This window comes from Capra hircus, chromosome 14, assembly GCF_001704415.2.
Source record: "Capra hircus breed San Clemente chromosome 14, ASM170441v1, whole genome shotgun sequence".
NCBI lineage: Eukaryota > Metazoa > Chordata > Mammalia > Artiodactyla > Bovidae > Capra > Capra hircus.
The window spans coordinates 69,393,791-69,413,654 of record NC_030821.1 but is presented as its reverse complement, the minus strand read 5'-3'; the positions used below and the strand labels follow the sequence as shown (position 1 = coordinate 69,413,654).

General features: G+C 48.8%; 1 long non-coding RNA gene across 5 annotated transcripts in view; it reads right to left on the bottom strand.

The window, feature by feature from the left end:
• LOC102186225 overlaps window positions 1–18,024 on the bottom strand; it is a 224,574-nt gene extending 206,550 nt beyond the window's left edge. For 4 of the 5 annotated variants that reach the window (XR_001919157.1, XR_001919155.1, XR_001919154.1 and 1 more), the window contains exon 1: window positions 17,806–18,024. This is a non-coding gene — a long non-coding RNA (uncharacterized LOC102186225). Of the gene's footprint in view, window positions 1–16,540; window positions 16,918–17,805 lie in introns of those variants that run through there. The other variant, XR_001919158.1, reaches the window with a different exon arrangement.

Genomic DNA, 19,864 nt, shown 5'->3' with positions numbered 1-19,864 from the left:
TACTTCACTCTGTATGACAGTTTCTAGGTCCATCCATGTCTGTGTGACACCTTTTAGAGACCCCATCATGCACCCTTCTCTGCTTCCTCAGCAGAGGAATATCTGAAAATCTAAAACACGTAACAACTGGAGGACGCACTCGTCCTTGAGAAGCATAACTCATCACCCTAGCAATGAAGACCAGACTGTCTGCTGGGTGGGGTGTGACTTTACAGCTATCAGTTTCTTGGCTGCGAGGCAGAGTGTTTGCCTGGGTCGCCTGACCTACTGCAGTAAATGGAATGAGCCTGCCAGTAATCCTCGTGCTGATTAAGTCCCAAGCACAGAGCGAAACGGAAGATGACCTAAGGGCCATCTGTCATCTGCTCCCATCTCTGCCACTTCAGCTTACCTTGGGGGGCTTCCCTCCACCGCTCTGTGATCCTGAGGGCCAGGCAGTAAGACCCATTAGTAAACTTCTCTCAGTGCCCCCAAGCTCTTCCTCATTTCCCCATCAGTGTCCTGGAGCCCTGAGGGAGAGATGAACTCAACAGGCAGGAGAGCAAACCAGTTAGACCCCTCAGATCCTGAAAGCAGGTTGCCTGGCTTCAAGTCCTGGTTCTGGTCCTACAACTTAGTGGCTGTTCCCTTGGAGAGCCACGTCCCTTTCTGCCTCAGTTTTCCCATCTGTAAAATGGGGAGATTAATACTGACAGCATACACTGTTGTAAGGATTAAATACATAGATTAGATATAGAGGCAGAGTGCTCTCTGAGTCGGGCCCATGGGCAGAGCTATTTACTAGACAGCCGACAAGAGTGTGCAGATCAGGGAATGAAGGAAGGGAGTGGTGACTGTCATGGACTGGACTCCAAAGCTAAAAATTTAAGAAGCAAAGCAACACGTATCAGTGGGCTTTTCAAACTGGAAAGTACGCAACACCTTCAGTCACTCGGCCCACATTTCGTGAACCAACCCCTGGTGGCCTGAGACCCGGTACTCCTGTGCCTATTCGGGGCTCACAGGCCAACTGGATACTGATAATCAGATCTTCAGTTCAGTTCAGTTGCTCGGTCGTGTCCGACTCTGCGACCCCATGAACCACGACATGCCAGGCCTCCCTGTCCGCCACCAACTCCCAGAGTCTACCCAAACCCATGTCCATTGAGTCGGTGGTGCCATCCAACCATCTCATCCTCTGCCCTTCTCCTCCTGCCCTCAATATTTCCCAGCATCAGGGTCTTTTAAAATGAGTCAGCTCTTCACATCAGGTGGCCAAAGTATTGGAGCTTCAGCTTCAAGATCAGTCCCTCCAATGAACACACAGGACTGAGCTCCTTTAGGATGGACTGGTTGGATCTCCTTGCAGTCCAAGGGACTCTCAAGAGTCTTTTCCAACACGACAGTTCACAAGCATCAATTCTTCTGCGCTCAGCTTCCTTTATAGTCCAACACTCACATCCATACATGACTACTGGAAAAACCATAGCCTTGACTAGACAGACCTTTGTTGACAAAGTAGTGTCTCTGCTTTTTAATATGCTGTCTAAAAAAAGAGAGAGCGACAGAGAGACATTACTTTGTCAACAATCAGATCTTACCAAGCACCTAATACACATGGTGCTGGAGAAAGCCGCTAAAGTACAAAATCTTATTTAATGCTCACAATAAAGTATCTAGTTGGTAGTACTGACTGCTTCATTTTACAGATGAGGAACCTAAGACTCAAGATGGGGAGATCTGAGACTTCTGAAAGCAGATATATCTCAGGCCACCGCTAAGCAAAGGAGAATACTGTGCTCTTATCCATTAAGCTGTTTTTCTATGCTTCTCAGGCAGGTGAGCGATTATTTGTGGCTTTGGGTGGCCTCTGCTATGGAGTATCAGAATGATTCAAAACGCCAGGCAGAGGCCCCCAGTTGTAAAAAAGCTCAGGCTCCGGGTCTCAGCCATAAATGAATGAATAAATCTTGCTGATGAAGTGGGTCCCTCTCCTGGAAGAGGGACTTGCCTGCCCCGCTCTCATGATTTAGGCTGGGCAAGGTAGGCAGCAGCGGAGGGACGGTGTGTAGTATTTTAATGCTGGAGGCTTCCAAGCCAGGAGAAGCCTCTCCAGGGAGCCTCTCTCTCATGATTTAGGCTGGGCAAGGTAGGCAGCAGCGGAGGGACGGTGTGTAGTATTTTCCTCCTGGAGGCTTCCAAGCCGGGAGAAGCCTATTCTCTTCCGCTGCTGTCGGTTATCTGTCTGTTTATCTATTTTGGAAAGGATTATCCTGGCTGGGGGTATCTAAGCTGAGGGCTACTGTAAACACTGGAGAAGGTGCCTGACATTCCTACATTCCCCGCAGAAGAGCTTGGGAAGTATGGATGGAAAAGAGGGGGAAATCCCACCTGGGGAGGTCAAGATCACCTGAGGGAGGGCAGGGACCCAGCTGGACCTGGAACTTGCCTGGAGTCCTGGGTCCACCTGGATGGGAACGTAAGCTGGACCAAGGGTAGTTTCAGGACCCTTCTGGGCATCAGTTTCTACCCCAGCATCAGCCTGGGGCAGGTATAAGAGATCCTGAACCACCCACAAGGAACAATGCTAACAGCAGGGCCGGGGGGGGGACTTATTCAGTGTTTGTTATCACTCCAGCTCAGATGAGTTCATCAGGTTTTGTGTACCATCTCATTTAAACTTTAAACTAATGTGGATCTTTCCAACTCAGTTCCCAGCTGAGGAATCAGGCAGAGGGAAGTTAAGTTCTCTGCACGATGAACTAAGTAACAGAATGAGGCCAAGGCGAGAGTGAACCTGCAGCCACTCCATTCCAGGAACCACGTTCCTCACCATCACACCAATAGCATTTCTTTTTAGATCGTGATGAGGGTCAACAGTCTGTGGCCAAAGACATCTCTTCCGATTTTCAAAGTCTATGATCCCAGGAAAACCCAAAAGCAACTGTCTGCACCTCACACCGAAAGCACAAGCAAGAAAAGAAAAAATAGATAAATCAGAGTTCACCAAGATTTAAAAGCCCTCTGCGTCAAAGGGCATCTTCAAAAGCATGCAAAGACAACCCACTGAACAAGAGACAATATTTGCAAATCATGTAAAAACAGATTCACATCCAGAAAATAGGAAGAGCTTAACAACAACCCAAAAAATACATTTCTCCAAAGAAGATATACAACAGGCCAATAAGCATACAAAAAGAGGCTCAACATCACTAGTCACGAAGGAAATGCAAATCACCACCACTATGAAATACTACTTACATACTTTTAGGATGGTTATTACCAATTTTTAAAAAAAGAACATAACAAGTCTTAGCAAGGATGTGGAGATTTGGGAACCCTTGCTCACAGCTGGTGGGGATATAAAAGGATGCAGCTACTATAGAAAGAGTATTCAGTTTCCTATCTATCTAACATAGCTCATAATCCCCAATTCGCAGGTCTGCTGTCAGACTAAAATGCAAAGATCATTTGTATTCATTCACTCAGCCAATGATCCCTGGGCTGGACATGGGGGAAAACGGAAGGCAATAAAGTGGACAAAAATCCCTTGAGGCTTATTTTCTATTGGGGGCTACGGACAGCAGGCAAGACAGATAACTCAGACTGGACTTTACACCGTGGCAGGTGATAAACAGGGAAACAAAACAGCTCAGAGGCCCACGCTGTGTGGGCTGGATGGTGGAGAAGCCACAGGGAAAGGGACAGTGGATGGTGGGGGTGGGAGGGGGCAGACTGTTGTAGGTCCCAGAACTGGACCAGGTCACGGTGCAGGCATGGGCTCATCCGAAGGGAGTCCAAGGCTTGGGGAGGGGGGGTGGCGGTTCTGAACAGGACTTACATGATCTGACCTAGGTTTCACCAAGACGATTCTGCTGCTGGAAGAACTTAAGGAACCGCGGAGAGCCACACCAATGATCATTTATAATGACATGACCTCCCCAAGAAAACACAGACTGACACTGCAAGTTAAAAAAAAAAAAAAACTGGGCGAGCTCAGGGGCTTTCTGTGTATTCACTCATTTAATCCTCTTAACCATCCCAGAACAGCAAGGCTGTTATTCCCACTTGACAGATGAAGAAACTGAGGCACAGAGATTTGAAGGCTATGCAGCTCTCTAGTGACTGAGCTGAGGTTCCAACCAGACGGTCTGCAGTCAGAGTTCGAGGAAACAGAGTCACCCATGCTGTCTGAAGCTTACATTATGATAACGAGCAGAGCAAGAGAAGAGAGTGCTGGTCTGGGTACCTAATAGTTTTCCTCCCCATCGGAGCGTCTTTGTCAATCTATTCACCATCCTCCCCACCCCTACTCTTGCTCAACACCACCAATTTCTAGGTATAATTAAAATGGGTGTGTGGCACAGAAAAAGATAAAACTTGGAAGCCCTTTTACTGTAACTCACATTACCTAGGACAACTGCTAGTTTCACTTTCCCCTTTTCTCTCTGAATCTCTATCCAGAGATTGTCTAATTTAGCACCAGAGATGTGGAATTATCATAGCTAAAACTTGCAGTCAAAACTGCCTACCCTTTTGAGGTATGAAGAAACAGGGAATGGGAAATGGGGCTGGAAATAAAGACAAACTTCCTCTAGGGAAAAGAATTCATATTTATACTTCCTGGGTACAGAGTTAATAGATAAGAGATTGGTTAATGGATTAGTTCCAAATCTAGTCTGCATGCTGACCTGTGTTCCAACCTACCTTTTAACAGCTGTGTGAACCTGGGCAAGTCACTTGATGTCTCTGAGCCTCAGTTTGTCCCATCTGAAAAATGGGGTTGATGATGGTTCCTATTCCATAAGGAGTTGCTGAGCATACATGGAATAATGGAAGGGAAGCCCTCAGCGTTCTACCCATCACACAGTGGGCTCTCAGGATGCCAGCTGTTGTTATCAACCATATTCTTATTTTTACTACAAATCCTCACAACCCATCATCAGGGGCAGGAGATAGTGTTCCCACTCAGAAACAAGAAACAGAGACTGCAGCCCTTCTAACAGCAGGCATACCCATCTCCTTCTGCCATTCACCAATCCCAGTGCTGGGCTCGCCTCCTCTAGATGAGGCCTCCCAGGCCAGCCGGACCTCAGTCATCCTGTCCTTGTGGGCCCATCTAAGGCATCTGCCATCTGAAGCCAAACCTGGTCCTCAACTGCTTCAGCCCCCAAGCACCAGCATCACTCTGTCCACTTCTGCGAACCAGACTTCACCCTGGCGTTGCCTCCATGTGCAAAAAGCATACGTCTGTTTTCCTGCACTGGGCTGGGAGGTGGGGGTTCTTAGAGGGATCCCCAAGTGTAGCTCCAAGTTCAGCACAGTGCCAGTAAGTCACACGCAGTAAATCCCAGGTGACTGAATGGCACTGCTCCACTGGGAGTTTTCTGTGTAATTAGTTCAGCGTTATTACATGGATTCATGTGGACAAGTTCTTAACAACAGCATAGAGCCAGGGCTTAATAACTCTATGAAGTCATTTCACTGTAGCCCCAATAGTGCTGAATAAGGACCGTGATGCTGCACCGTAACTGCACTAACACAGAATCGTCACCGTTGGTGGCTTTGCTCTCGTCCTCCGCATCTCTAAAAGCAAGGATGCATCTACCAAACTATCAAACCCATGGTTCTTTTTTATTCCCCAAGAGCCTTGACCAGTTCCAGGCACATATTAAGCTCCTAGAGTTTCCAGATGTGTGTGCTCAGTCACTCAGTCGTGTCTGGCTCTCTTCGACCCTTTGAACTGTAGCCCAGCAGGCTCCTCTGTCCATGAGATATTTCAGGCAAGAATGCTGGCATGGGTTGTCATTTCCTCCTCCAGGGGATCTTCCCGACTCAGGGATCGAACCTGCCTCTCCTGCATCTCCTGCACTGGCAGACGGATTCTTCACTGCGGAACCACCAGGGAAGCTTAGAGCTCCCAGTCATATCCTTAATGAATTTTGCCTCCATAATGTGAAGAAAGATGACAAGACGGAAACACTGCCCAAGCTGGGGAGAGGGCTTTGCTTTCTCCTGGATCGGTTTGTTTCTTTAAGTAACTTGGCTGTGATGGCTCACCTAAAGGAAGAGAAATCTGAAAAGCATGTATTTTCCCCTGATGGAAATCAGCAAAGGCTCACCAACTTCGAGGGCAAACATCAGTGAGCTGGCCGGAAACCACCACTGCCTAATAGTAGCCGACCAACACTTAAGAGCCCAGCAGGATACAAAAGGTCTGGCTTCCTTCACAAAAAAAAAAAAAAAAAAAAAAGCCAACATGTGTTGAGCGGGCGGAGAGGGAAGGGAAAAAGGAAAAGAGCAGTCAACATCTAGGAAATTATTACTTTTCCAGGACATACAGGCTATCACAAAAGCAATCAAGGGACTGAAGAAGCAACCCAAAATAGCATCATGTGCAAACAGCTCTAAGGGGAAGAAAGTGAATCACATGTACACAGGAGGCACTCTGCTGCAGTACTTAAGCCAATAAGGGTTTAAGCCCACCAAGCTGAGCCTGCAGCCTGCGAGGCACGGGGGGCACAGCAGGGGGCACAGACCCCTGTCAGGTCTGGTGGAACCTGTGCAATGGGAATGGGAGAGCCACAAACAGGGGTTGCAAACTGCTGGCTTGGGGGCCACAGCTGGCCCTCATGTGTTTAGTCTGACCTGTGAGGGGTCTTCAAAAATCTAAATTAAAACATTTGAAAATTAGAACTTTCCTTAAAAAAAAAAAAAAAAAAATCCCTGGCTTCTCTTTCACAAGTAGAAGGTCTGGCAACACTGAATCTCCTCTGTGGCCTGGGGGAAACAAGGAGGTGGGAAGAAGGAGCTGGACTCAAAAAGCAGCTGCTGGGTTTGGAGAAGGGACCAGTTGTGGGCTAGTCCGCACACATCCTCTGTGCTCCTCTGAGTCCACACGGTGCATTTATATCATCTGTTCATCTTCCTAAGCAGCTGAGTCTGCAAGCCCTGATGGGAACCCATGGCCGCAACCCAAAACAACGGGATGTGAGCTGTCATAACTCAGGGTCCGGGGAGGGGATGGAGGCGTGGTTCCTGGAGGAGGTGACCCCAAACCAAGTCAGAAAGCATCAGTAGGATTTTGTTTGGAGATGAAGTGGGGAAAGGAACCGAAACCTGTCCCGTTTCCCCAGCTGGATGAGACACGGATGTCAGAAGCGAATCTGCAAGCACCCGTCCTCTAAAAGAATCACATCATTCCAAATCTTCCTCAGGCAGACCCGAGATTCCCCAGCTGCCTCTGATCAGACAAGCCTTCCTTCTGTTCCAAGCAGAGGCAACCCTCCGGCAGGAAGCACTCAGCCTGAAGGGTTGGCGAGAGCGGGGTCCTTAGCCCAGATCCAAGGGTCCATATCCCTCAGCAATTCAATCTATAGAGGGTCTATTATACAGCAGGTACTCCAACTCATAATGGGAAGCCATTAAAAGCTTTTAAGTTGTTGAGTCTCAGGGTCTAGTTTGCCCTTTTGAAAGCCAGGAGGAAGGCCGGCAGGGAAGCAGGGAGACAGCTGGGGCCGGTGGCGGATGTTTTTGGGACAGGGCAGGGGAGTGCATTCTGGAGCCAGTGATGTTAGGTCGAGCTGCTGGACCAAAGTGGAGAGAGTGCACAGTCACAGGTCAAAGGTGTCAGCAACTGCTCAGGTATAAAACTCAAAGATTGCAGGGTGCTGTCTAAGGTGTGGCCGCCAAAACCACCTCCACACATTACCAGGACTGATACAGCGATCGCCCCCATCCTTTGGAATCCCCAAGTATGTGGGGAATGTTTGCAATCGAGAAAGCACGTATGGATTGTCCAGGCAAATGACAGGGAAGAGATACTGCCTGGGGCCACCCTTGAGGCATAGGGAGAAGACAGTGGAGGCTCGAGCAAAGGCCAAGAGGCAGCCCTCCTACTCCGAGAGCCCCTTCTGGGAGACCATCTCTCTCTAGGGACCACCCCCATACTCCCCCGCCCCCCGTGCTCTGAGGGGAAGGCGGCCCTGCAAGGCTGATGAGCAGGACGCTATCCCCACCAGCGGTGTCCTCCGGGTGTCAACCCGGCCAGGTCAGTGTGGCCTTCACCTCACAGGTTTGTTTCTTGGACCAAATTCAATCAATTGTCTGTTTTGTAAGAAGCCATACACGACAAGGACAGGAGTGATCTCTCCTCGAAATCTCTGAGATGATTGGCTGAATGATCCTGAGGCTGTCCTGGCCCCCACTGAATGGACTACACCCCACTGAAGTGGACTATGGGGTAATATCTAGCCCTAGTGGCTCAGCGGTAAAGAAGAGCCTGCAATGCAGGACACACAGGAGACAGGGTTTCGAACCCTGGGTGAGGAAGATCCCCTGGAGGAGGAAACGGCAACCTACTCCAGTATTCTTGCCTGGAGAATTCCATGGATAGAGGAGCCTGACAGGCTGCAGTCCAAGGGATCTCTAGAGTCGGACATGACTTAGTGATTAGACAACAACAAAGAAGCTTGAATTTACAACCATGAACACACGGTCATGGATGCACCCAGGCTGCTTTCCTTACTGTATAGTTTCAAAATGCATAAGTGATACATGTGTCTATAGTCTTCCCCTACAAAGCATACCACCTGCCTCATCCTCTTCCTCCCAGGAGGATGAGAGTGAGTTTGACCTAGATCCTTCCATTTTTTTTAAACATTCACACCCACCTCTGAGTATCCTTCAATAACACAGAACATGAGGTGTGAATTCTCAAATGTACCATGGTGTGGGGCTGGACATGTGTTTTCAATTTCATTGCAAGCTGCCAGTTGGTCTTTCAAGCAACCTCACATTCACTAGCTGAGTCAGGGGACCCCAGGCCACACACAGCCTTCCCAAGACTTGAGTCAGACCTCCTATTTCGGGCACATTTTGAAATACGGGGGACAATGTGCCCCAGAAACAAGTCAAGTGCCCTCCCGGTGGAAGATGGGTAAAGAAACAGCAGGCTATCCAGAGAACAGGACACTAGACTGCAATCTAATCCACCAGACGACTGACTCAGACAACATGGAAGAGCTCACTCGCATGAGAGAAACCAGACGCAAAGAACTACATTCTGGATGATCCCACTTATAAGCAAAAGACAACCATGAGGTCAGGAAGCAAATTCGTGGTTGTTAGAAGCTGGGGACCAGGGAGGAGGCTGACTACAAAGAAGCAGGAGGGATGTTTGGGGGGTGATGGAGATGTTCTTGATGCTGATGGTGATGATTCCAAGACGATGTTACAGAGCTGTGTGCCTTTATTGAACTGCCTACCACTACCTACTAAAAAAAAAAGTAGATTCTGCTATCAGCAGATCAGACCTCAACACATGCAGCTATATTAGGGAGATTCGGAATCTTTTCACATATGTTGTCCATTCTGCTGTTTTCTTTTGAGAACTGTTTATTCACATCTTTTACTGACTTTGCTATGAGGCTGTTTGGTTTGTTATTGACTTTGGGGAACTCTTCTTTATCATGAAAGCTTTTTTTTTTTTTTTAAACTTAGATATTCCTTTTTTCTTTACTCTTTTCATCTTTATCAGCCTTTTCCTTTTCCTTTGTGCTTTTCTCCTTCTTTGGTGAACTTCCCCAAAATCTTCATACTTCACTCAAATGTAGCCTTTCAGTGTGAATCCCTTCATCTCAAACAAACTCTCTTCCATATTATTCTATTTCATATTCTTTCATATTCCTTACACTTTGGTGTATGTTTGCTTGTCTCCCCACTAAGTAATAAGCTCCTTTAGAACTGGTGCCATATCTGTTGTGATCACTGCTGAAGATCCAAAACCTTGAGCAGTTTCTGGTACACAACAGCCATCCTGCAGATATCTGCTAAACAAATGGAAGTTAAGAAAAAGCTAATACAGGTGCATATGACGTATATGGACCTATACACACAGTGCACAGTATACATAATTGCTCATGACAGCGCATCATGGACACCAATAAACACCACATGTCTCAACAGATAAGAGCGAGTTTGGCTTTGGTAAAAATCTCATGAGTTGCATTTACCTCAAAGTTTTAAAATACTGAGATGCTATGGTACAATTTGCTTCCCTGGTGGCTCAGATGGTGAAGAACCTGCCTGCAATGCAGGAGACCGGCTTTGATCCCTGGATCTCAAAGATTCCCCTGGAGAAGGGAATGGCAACTCACTCCAGTACTCTTGCCTGGAGAATTCCACGGACAGAAAAGCCTAGTGAGCTTCGGGGTCGCAAAGGGTCGGACAAGAGAACTAACACTATACGATACTATGATGCAATAGTCCTAGGACTGGGGATTTACCCCACAAAATTAAAAGAAAAATATAAATATATATTTATAAAGATTTATATTATATTTTATAATTTATTTTATACTATTTTATAATATAACATATTGTTTTATGTTCTATTATTTTATAATATATTATATAAAAATGCCACGGGCAAGGACTTCCCCAGCAGTCCAGTGGTTAGGACTCTGAGTTTCCACTGCAGGAGGCACAGGTCCAGCCCCTGGTCAGGGAACTAAGATCCTGAATCCCACATGCCACATGACACCTTCACACCCCTCCCACAAATCACATGGACGAAAGGATATGCAATAATGTTCAGGAATGCTTACATCTTAAAAGTTCAGACATAAACATACATACCATAATTATAACTGTTTTTTTAAAAAACCACAGTAAAGACAAAACAGTGATTACATTTAACTCAAGAAATAACACTTATCTTCATAGACTCGTCCCCTCAGATGTTTAGAGATAGGCTTTTTTTTTTTTAATCTGTAAAAAAGATAATTCCAATTTCCCTAATTACAGTTCTGTCCACCCAGGGCCATTTCAGGCACCTCCGTTCTAAGATCCACCCTGTATAGAATTTGTTATCTTTCTAAATGTAAATTTGGGAAGTTGGTCCTCAGCTACAATCCCAGGGTTGGCAGGACCCATTCAGATCACTTCTGCCTGGTCATTAAAGCTGCTGCCCAAAAGCACTGAGAAACCCTTGCACCACACCTAGAGAAAAAGCCCTGGTGCAGCAATGAAGACCCAGCACAGCCAAAATTATTCTTTTTTTTTTTTTTTTTTTTCAAGAAAAAGCTAAATCAGCCCAAATCAGCTTTCTGTTTAAAACCTTTCTGTGGCTCCCCATTTTATGGTGTACAAGACAGCATCTTTTAGAAAGGCCTAGAGGCATTACAAGCAGCACCGCCAAAGGGAGGTTTCCCCTTCTACCTCTCTCTGCTTCACTCACACCACTCCAGTTCATTCTTCATCTTGCTCCCCCATCTCACAGTCCAGCTCTGCCCTCAGCCTCTAACCTGGCTCTTCACTGGGCTCAAACACCATCCTCTAAGACGAACCCCTTCACCTCCTTCAAGGTTGCTCCAGTATCAGCTTCTCAGCAGAGCCTGCCCTGACACCACCTTAACACTGCAGACCCTGACCCTGCACCACCTGCTCCCACGATACACATCCCCCTCGAGCACACCGTGTATTGCGTCTGCTGCTCCAATGTCTATTCTAGCTCTAATGCAAGCACTGTTCATGCGGCATCTGTTTTGCTCCTTCCTGCATTCCTAGCACTGAGAACTCTGCTTGGCACAGAGCAGGTATGCAATGTATTGAATTGATGAAAATGAATAGGGACTTCCCTGGCTTCAACCTTCCCTGGCCCAATGGTTAAGACTCCGAGTCTTCAACGCCGGACTCACAGCTTTGATCACTGTTTGGGAAACTAAGACCCTACATGCCACGTAGTACAGAGGAATTTTTTAAGAAATGAGTAAATGAAGCCATGAGCCCTACCAAGTTGACAATTTCTGGAGAGAAGACAGATACACAGTATACCAGGTAATGATCAGTGCTGTCCCAGTTTCCTCAGGCTGCCATAACAAAATACTACAGACCAGGTAGCTTAAACGATTGAAACGTATTTCTCCACAGTTCTGGAGGCTAAGAAGGTCAAGACCAAGGTTGCAGCCAATCTGATTTTGAGGAGAGCTCTTTCTGGGTGGTAAACAGCTACTTTCTTTCTGGGTCTTCACAGAGCCAGAGAGCAGACGAAAGCTCTTTGGTATTCTTCTGATAATGGCACTAATCACCACACAAAGACCCCACCCTAATGACCTCATCTATCCATAATCCATAAAAAGAGGAGAAGGGGATGACAGAGGACTGAGATGGTTGAATGGCATCACCAACTTGACGGACATGAGTCTGAGCAAGCTCCAGCAGTTGGTGATGGACAGGGAAGCCTGGTGTGCTACAGTCCATGGGGTTGCAAAGAGTCGGACACGACTGAGCGACTGAACTGAACTGATCCGTAATTACCTCCCAAAGGCTCCACCTCCAAATATCATCACACTGGGAGTTACTATTTCAACATATGTAGTTTTCAGAAAGACATTCAATCCACAACAAGTACCACAGACAATAGTAAGACTCAGGCATGGAAATAGGAGGAGGGGAGGTTGCTATTTTATGAGGCAGCCACCAGAAAAACAATAGCAAATATAGCAACCACTACTTACATAGTCTCTACCACATGCAGCTCTGTGCTAAGCATCACACATCTATTAATACAGTGGTGTCAGGAGTTGCTGTAGTATTTTCCTGTATTGCATCCATCTGTTCTCTGCCGCCTTGTGGGGACCACCCTGTCCCTACTGTGTGACTTGGATAGAATGAAAACACCAGGAGAGCTCTTTGCTTCTCTGCTGGACCTCCAGGAGCTAGAACAGTGCCTGCTACATAGCAACTGCCCAGTAAGTGAACAGCTCAGTCAGTCCATCTTAAACAGAGCAGCAAAGATTAAGGGCCAATGTACCAATGAAAGGAGGACTTCCCTGGTGTTCAGTAGTAAAAGAATCCGCCTGCCAATGTAGGAGACACAGGCCCAATCCCTGAATCAGGAAGATCCCCTGGAGAAGGAAAAGGCAAATCTACTCCAGTATTCTTGCCTGGTAAATCCCAAGAACAGAGGAGCCTGGAGGGCTACTAGCCAGCAATATAGTACACACGGTGGCAAAGTCAGAGATGACTTAGCAACTAAACAACAACAACAGCCAGGGAAAGACAGCCCTAAAGAATAACCAGTAAAAACAATCCTTTTTCTGTCTTCCTCAAGAGCTTACTTCCTCCCTCTGTGCTAAGTGCAATTTTTTTTTCCTTGCATCATGCCTGAGAGGGAGACACTATTCTCCTCCCCATGTAGCAGCTGACAGCTGAAATAACCTGCAAAAACAGGCTGCCAGCTGAGGAGGGGTACCTTCTGATTTCTGTCCTTTCTGTGATCTCTCCTGATTTCTTATCTTTCTTCTATTAGCCAGTGTTTTGTTCAGAAGCTTGCAAAGAGCACTAGTAACGTCACAGGGCCACTTCATGATCTATGTAACCAGAACGTTACTTTTACACATTAAAATGTATTCAGAAACCACCAGCTCTAAGCAGCCACAGGAAGTAATAAAACCCAATAATTGTCACAGTAATAATATCAGCTACCTTTTGCTGAGGGCTAAGAAGGTGCCCAGGCACCCCGCTGAATGCCTGCCTGCTGGGCATCCTCTATTTCCTCCTCTCAGCCAGGGCAGAAGGTGGTGCTTTATCGTGCCCATCTTACAGGTGAGGAAACAGGCTCACAGAGGTGACGTAAGCTGCCCCACAGTAACCCAGGTCTGCACTACCCCTCAGTGGTCCCAGCTGCCTTCCACTGCTTTCCGGCTTCCTTCCTTTCTTCAGAGTCTCCTCCCTTGGGGGCAAACCCTCCACCTCCCATCCTGATGGGCTGCTCCACATCTAAAGAACACAATGACCTGAAGGACGGGCACAGCTTGTTTACTTAAAAATAAAGTAGTTCTTCGATAGCCACCTGTGAGCCAGTCTCAGGGCTGTGTGAGCCGCCGGATGAAACAGCGACCACCCCCGCCCCCCAAGCACATCCCTGCTCTTTTGTTCCTCTCAAGAAATTCGTGGTCCAAGAGGGAAAAGAAACAGATATAACAGGGGCTCTGATTACCCACCGGGCACCAACTAAACAACACCACCCCTACTCCTTGCCTCCCCCTTCAAAAAAGAAGAAAAAAAAAAAGAGGAAGAGAAAATAAAAGAAAATTCAGAACTCTGAAATTAAAAAAATAACCGAGACCATTTGGGCCTCATGACTGTGAATCTTGTGTTTATAGGTTGACGTTGTTTTTGTTTTTCAGGACGAGGTTGGGACGATACAATCTTTGTATTGTTAGGGTGGTTACAGGACCAAAACACACCCAGGAGGGAGGAGGGCACTTGGGATCACTGAGGCAGGGGCAGGTCGTGGAGATGGAGGGTCTACGATCGTTTGCAGAAACAGCTCTATCTCCCATCTGCTGTGAATGTTGTTAGTAATAAATGCTGGTCACAGAGCCAGGCGGGACGCCTAGATACAGTTTTCTGCAAAAGCCCATAGGTTCTACACCAAGACAGATGCTGGCCCCTGGCCCCAGAGGTCCCCAGACTCTCCAGTTTAGAATTTTCTGAGCACTGAAGCCCCACTCTTGTGGCTTCTTGACCCCACCCAGGCCAGCAGTCTGGGCAGATGGTGTCTTCACATGAGGTGTGGGATTTCTCCTTGTGCCTGGGCAAGGAGGGACAGCTGGAGGATGAGCTTGACCCTCCTGCTCCAGGCGGAGCAGCATCTTTGTCTGTCTTTAGTTCCAGGGTCCTCTGACTTCTATGAGTGGGCCTGGGGAGGCAGATGGCCAGGGCAAATCCGGGTGTCTCTGCCACTCCGTGGCTGTGTGACCTGAGGGTGGGGGTTGGGGGATCCTTAATTTGACCTGTGGGCTCCCCATCTGCAAAACAGTGATGATAACGATAATTCTGTCTTTCCAGGTAGCTTGCCAGGTGGCCAATGCCAGAGACCCGGGTTCAATCCCTGGGTTGGGAAGATCCCCTGAAGAAGGAAATGGCAACCTACTGCAGTATTCTTGCCTTTGAAATCCCATGGGCAGAGGAGCCTGGCGGGCTAGAGTCCACCCGATCACAAAGAGTCAGACACGACTTGGCAATTAAACAACACAATAGCTGGGGGATTATATGAATAACAAATATGAAGCATTTCAAGGCTGGCCCACAATAAGAACTCCATCACTGCCAGACACTTTATTGTAACTGCCTTGGTGAGGCTATAGGAAGCATAAAATGGGAATAACAAGCTTGGCCTGATATAAGATTTCAGTGTTATTACAAAAACTACCACTATTATTGGGAATTCCTTGGCAGTACAGTGGTTCAGACCCCATGCTTCCACTGCAAGAGGCAAGGGTTCCATCCCTGGTGGAGGAACTAAGATCCTACATGCCACGTGGCATGGCAAAAAAAAAACAGGGGGGGAGGGGAAGAAAGAAACTACTACACTACTATTATGATCATTTACTATTATTGTTATTAGAGTCTTAGATTCGTTGGGACCAGAAAAATAGAAGAGACAGAGGCAGAGTCTATCAAAGGACCCATCTTGGCAGTGCCTCCTGTAAGGCTCCTGAAGTTTTTTAGGGAAAGGATAGAAATGACCATCAACAGGGCTCATCCACAGTCAAAATTATTCCATTTTGGGTCAGGAGTCCCCCCCATTGACATAGGGTAGGTGCAGGAACAAGCCTGGTTTCTTAAAAAGATCACAAACCTGCATCCAGAGTTTTGTGGGGTTTTTTCTGTTTTTTTAAAGGGGGTGGGTGGGGAGAACACCATGTCCACAGCCAACGAGGACAGGAAGTACAAAAGAAAAAGCTTGAGCATCCAGAAGCCATCTGACACCTAAAACACACAGAGAAGCGCAGCCATTAGCAGGCCCAGGGCTACCTCGCCGAGGAACGTGGACCAGCAACCATCCAAGGTCCTCGCTCCCACAGGGAAGGCTCAACCACCTGCCATCAGTATCACCACTTTCAGGGAAACTCACACAAAGAAGAATAAATATCATCTGGGAGGCTCTTTAGTTGAGCTGAGAAAAAAATGTCCCTCCCAGGCAGGCAGAAAGCCCTGGGACACAGGCTCTGAAACCCAGCCTGCCTGCTTGCCTGCCATTCAGGAGGAAAAGAAAAAGCTAAAGCACAAGAGATCAGCTGAATGTGGCCAGTGAGAATTTACCCAGTTTTTAGATCAGTAAACTCACAAATCAGTTTCCGGGGATTGGGGTCTGTCCGATATTTCAGAATCGAGAAGAACTCCCTCTTTCCAGCCCAGAAAAGCTCTAGCCCCAGACAGAAAGGGCAAGCCCAGACAGCATGCGCCGGGGGTAGGAGGGAATCAATCAAAAAGAAAAAAGAAACTGATTTCTTCTCCTTTTCAAGAGAAGCCTGGATGATGCAAAATTCTTCACTCAAAGCGTAAAGCAACAACAACAATAAAAAGTCACCCTTCACCAGGCAAAACAAAAATGACCACAGAACAAATTCCCCCGTGCCCCTTCCTCGGGAATTCACTGGGGACAGCATTATGATTCGCCCCGGACCCTCTCAGCCTTGCCATCACCAGACTCATCCATAGAATCCCAGTCGCCCAGTACCAAGGCCTTAGACCACGAGGTGATCCTTACCTCCAGGATGTAATTGCTCCCAAACAGTGGGGATCAGGCCAGGAGGCTCCTGCCCAGCCCAGCCACTCTGGGCTTGTTCTGCTGCTGCTTCCAGGAAGGTTTTTGTCCTAATAAATCTTTCAGGAAGTCCCACTGAGTGTTCAGAGGATCCATCCAACACCCTTCTCCATTAGTTAAAGCTTCAGACAGATTCGCTGTGACCACAGGACTGTGTCAGATGAACAAGCCTGAACTTGTCACTGCCAGCATGCAAAAGAGGGCTGCAATATCCTATAACAAACGGCGCAGCAGACACAGTCCCTACCTCCTCAGAGCCTCCGCCCACCCACCACACACAAACACACCTCCCGCTTTGCTCCGACAACTAAGCAGCTCCAGGAGCCAGGACGCAAAGTGATGGGGGAGGGGGGATGCAAGAGGGGCAGCCAGCCTCTCTTTGGAAAACAGAAGACGGAAAGGAAACACCCAGACCTCACCCTCTTCTCCCCCAAACCCCTCACTTAGGGATTTCCTCTCTTCTCTCATCTTACAGACGGGCCTGAAGTCAGGGGCTCGAGTGAACAGAATATTCCATGCCTGCCAACTCTCGGGAAAATATCTGCCCGCCGAACACATGCACCCTCATGGTTGCCCTTCCCGAAAGTCTACGCTTGGACCACAAACGCTGGCATAAATAAAAGCACATTAGCCTCGAGAGGGTAAACCTAAATACACCAACAATCTATCCAAATAGAATTACCAGGATGAGGGTGTGGGGGCACCCGGAAAACCAGTAAATGCAATGCACAAGGAGAGAAAGTTTCCAAAACCAGAGTTGCTGAGTTTTCGGAAATCACCTTGTTGGGGAGTTGGGGGTGGGGCAGTGGGGAGATGGGCAAAGGATGGAGGGTGTATCATATGGTTCGCAGGCTTTTCAGCTAGCAAAAGGGGCCTCCCGACCTTGTCTGCGAATCCCAATCAGTACTGATCGGACGGGGTCTATATTTGGAGGTTAGATAATAAATACTTTTCATCAAGACCACAAATCCGGAATTATCTCTCTGCAAGGGCTATTTGATGTCAGCCTCTTCCCCTCCCCCCCCCGCCCCAAAACGCCCCAAACTCGCTGCCAGTCTAGAGTGTGGAGATGAGGAAAGTGCAAGGTCGACAAACACGTTGAGCTCTGAGAGCTCTTTCTGTCGGTCCAGCTGCCCACCGCGCATCCCTCCCCGCAAGGCCAAGGCTGCCGACTCTCCAGAAAGGCTGAGGACAAAATTGTAACTTACTGAAAGGTGGCTCCAACCGTGTCTCCGCAGGTCACTGGGACCGCCAACATCCTTTCTGCGTGGAAATCCACTCGAGGGGGTCCGGGGCGGGGGCGCGCCGGGGCTCATCCTCGCTCGCGGCCCCTCGCCGTTCCCCCGGGCCCCGCCGCCCCGAGTCCGCCCGGCCCGCGGGCCCATGTGCTCGGCGGCCGCACGCGCTCTGCCCGCTGGAGCGCGGGGCAGGCGGGCGGCCCCTGACGTCACGGCGGCTCGCGCTCCGGGCCGCGGGGGAGGGGAAAGCGCGCGCCGCCGGGCTGGCCGCGTGCGTCCTCTGCCCCGGCTCCGCCGGCGCCCCCCGGCACCCCGCCGCCCTGCCCGCCGCCCCGCGAGCCCCTCCGCCCGCGGCCGGAGCAGCTTCGGGCATCCAGCCGCGGAGGGCCGCGCGCGGAGGCTGGGAGGGCCTGGGCCGCCTGGGGCCCCGATGGCCCGGGGGAGGGCGCGCTCCGCACCGGGCTGGGGGTCCTGGCTGCGTTCGCACCGCGGCCGGGGAGAGTCAGCTCGAACTCGGCGATGGTGCCCATTCACTTGTGCGCGGCGCTTTAAGCTTCTCTCTTCCCCCCACTTCCACACACACACACCAACCCCACCACCCTGGCGTCCTGGAGTCTTCCCACTTGCCAGATGTGGAAGGCGAGTTTAGGGAAATAAGGTGGACCGAGATGCTCTGAAATGGGAGCTCTCCACAGCAGACCCTGGCTTAGCTCTATCTCTAGAGATCCGAGCGCCTTCCTGGGTACCACCAGCATCCGCAGGCCTGGTAAGAGGGGCGTACACGCCTTCTCACCTCCTTCGACGTCTCCAGCTGCCCCCGAGGGCTGAGGTTGGCACATCCGTGCAGAGGGCGGCTGTCTACACAGCTGCTTCCCCTCGGGTGTATTAAGCCCCTGGGGTGTTTTCACCCCCGTGAATGTCCAGTTCCCCGCCCCCTCCCCCCCGAAGGAAAGAAAGAACGCTGGCCTCCTGCAGGGAAAGCATGTATCTTGCCTTCTCTACAAAAGCCCGGGACTGGACCGAAGCGAGGAGCTGCCTCCGTTCACTCTGCCATCTCAGGAGCCCTTAGGGGAACCAGGCGCCCTGCTAGGCGACTGGGAGGAGCGACTGAAAGGCAAGTTGGATGCAAACCGTAGAAGGAGTTCACAATCCGGTGAGAAGATGGACGCGCAAGTGCCCAATTTCAGAATTCTGGAAGCGAAGACTGTCCCTCTCTCACCGACGCAGTGCGCTACCCTCCCTCTCATTCCGGCACACCCAGTGGCCTTCGGCGCATCCTTCCAGCTCTGTTCTATTCAGTTTCTTCCATTACAAGGGCTTCTTCCTGACTGGCCTGGTTGCCCCCTCTTGGAAAAAAAAAAAGCAAAACTTCAGGTGATGTTCCTTGTACTGTCTGAAACACAGATTCATTTATAACCACTGAACGCTTGTTTTGTGCTGGCTTCCTGTCATGGGCTGGACAGATCTCGGAGTTCTGATGGTCAAACCTCAGCATCTGCATAAGGCACTGTAGGAGCTGTGAGAACAGCCCGCTGGCTGCTTGCAAGTTCTCCCTGGAAGCGACCTCTGTCATCCCGCGGAAGCTGGCGTGCTCCTGCTGGGCGTCTGCAGGCCAGGTGAGGCCGGCGTCCAATGACAATTCCATTCTCTGAGACCCTAGCTTGGCTACTGTATCCTTCCTGCTGGCTGGCTGCCCTGGGGCCTCTCTGGGCTGAAACCTTCACCCAGGACTCACTAAACGTTGACCTTGACTTTGCTTGCTCTCTTTGGATTCCTGAAATATTCATCTTAAATTCACATTTTTTCCATTTTTTTAAATTCCTCTTAAAAAAAAATTTCCAGAAGAATTGCAAAGAAAATATCTTACTATTCCTACCATCCAAAATTAACTAAAATGACATTTTGGTATACCTGCTTCCAATTGTTTTTTTTTTTTTTAATTGTTCTCTTCTTGCATAAGGGATACAGTATAAGTACATTGTAAAAAATTAAAAATGTGCAAGAAAGTATAGAAAATAAAAAGAAAGAA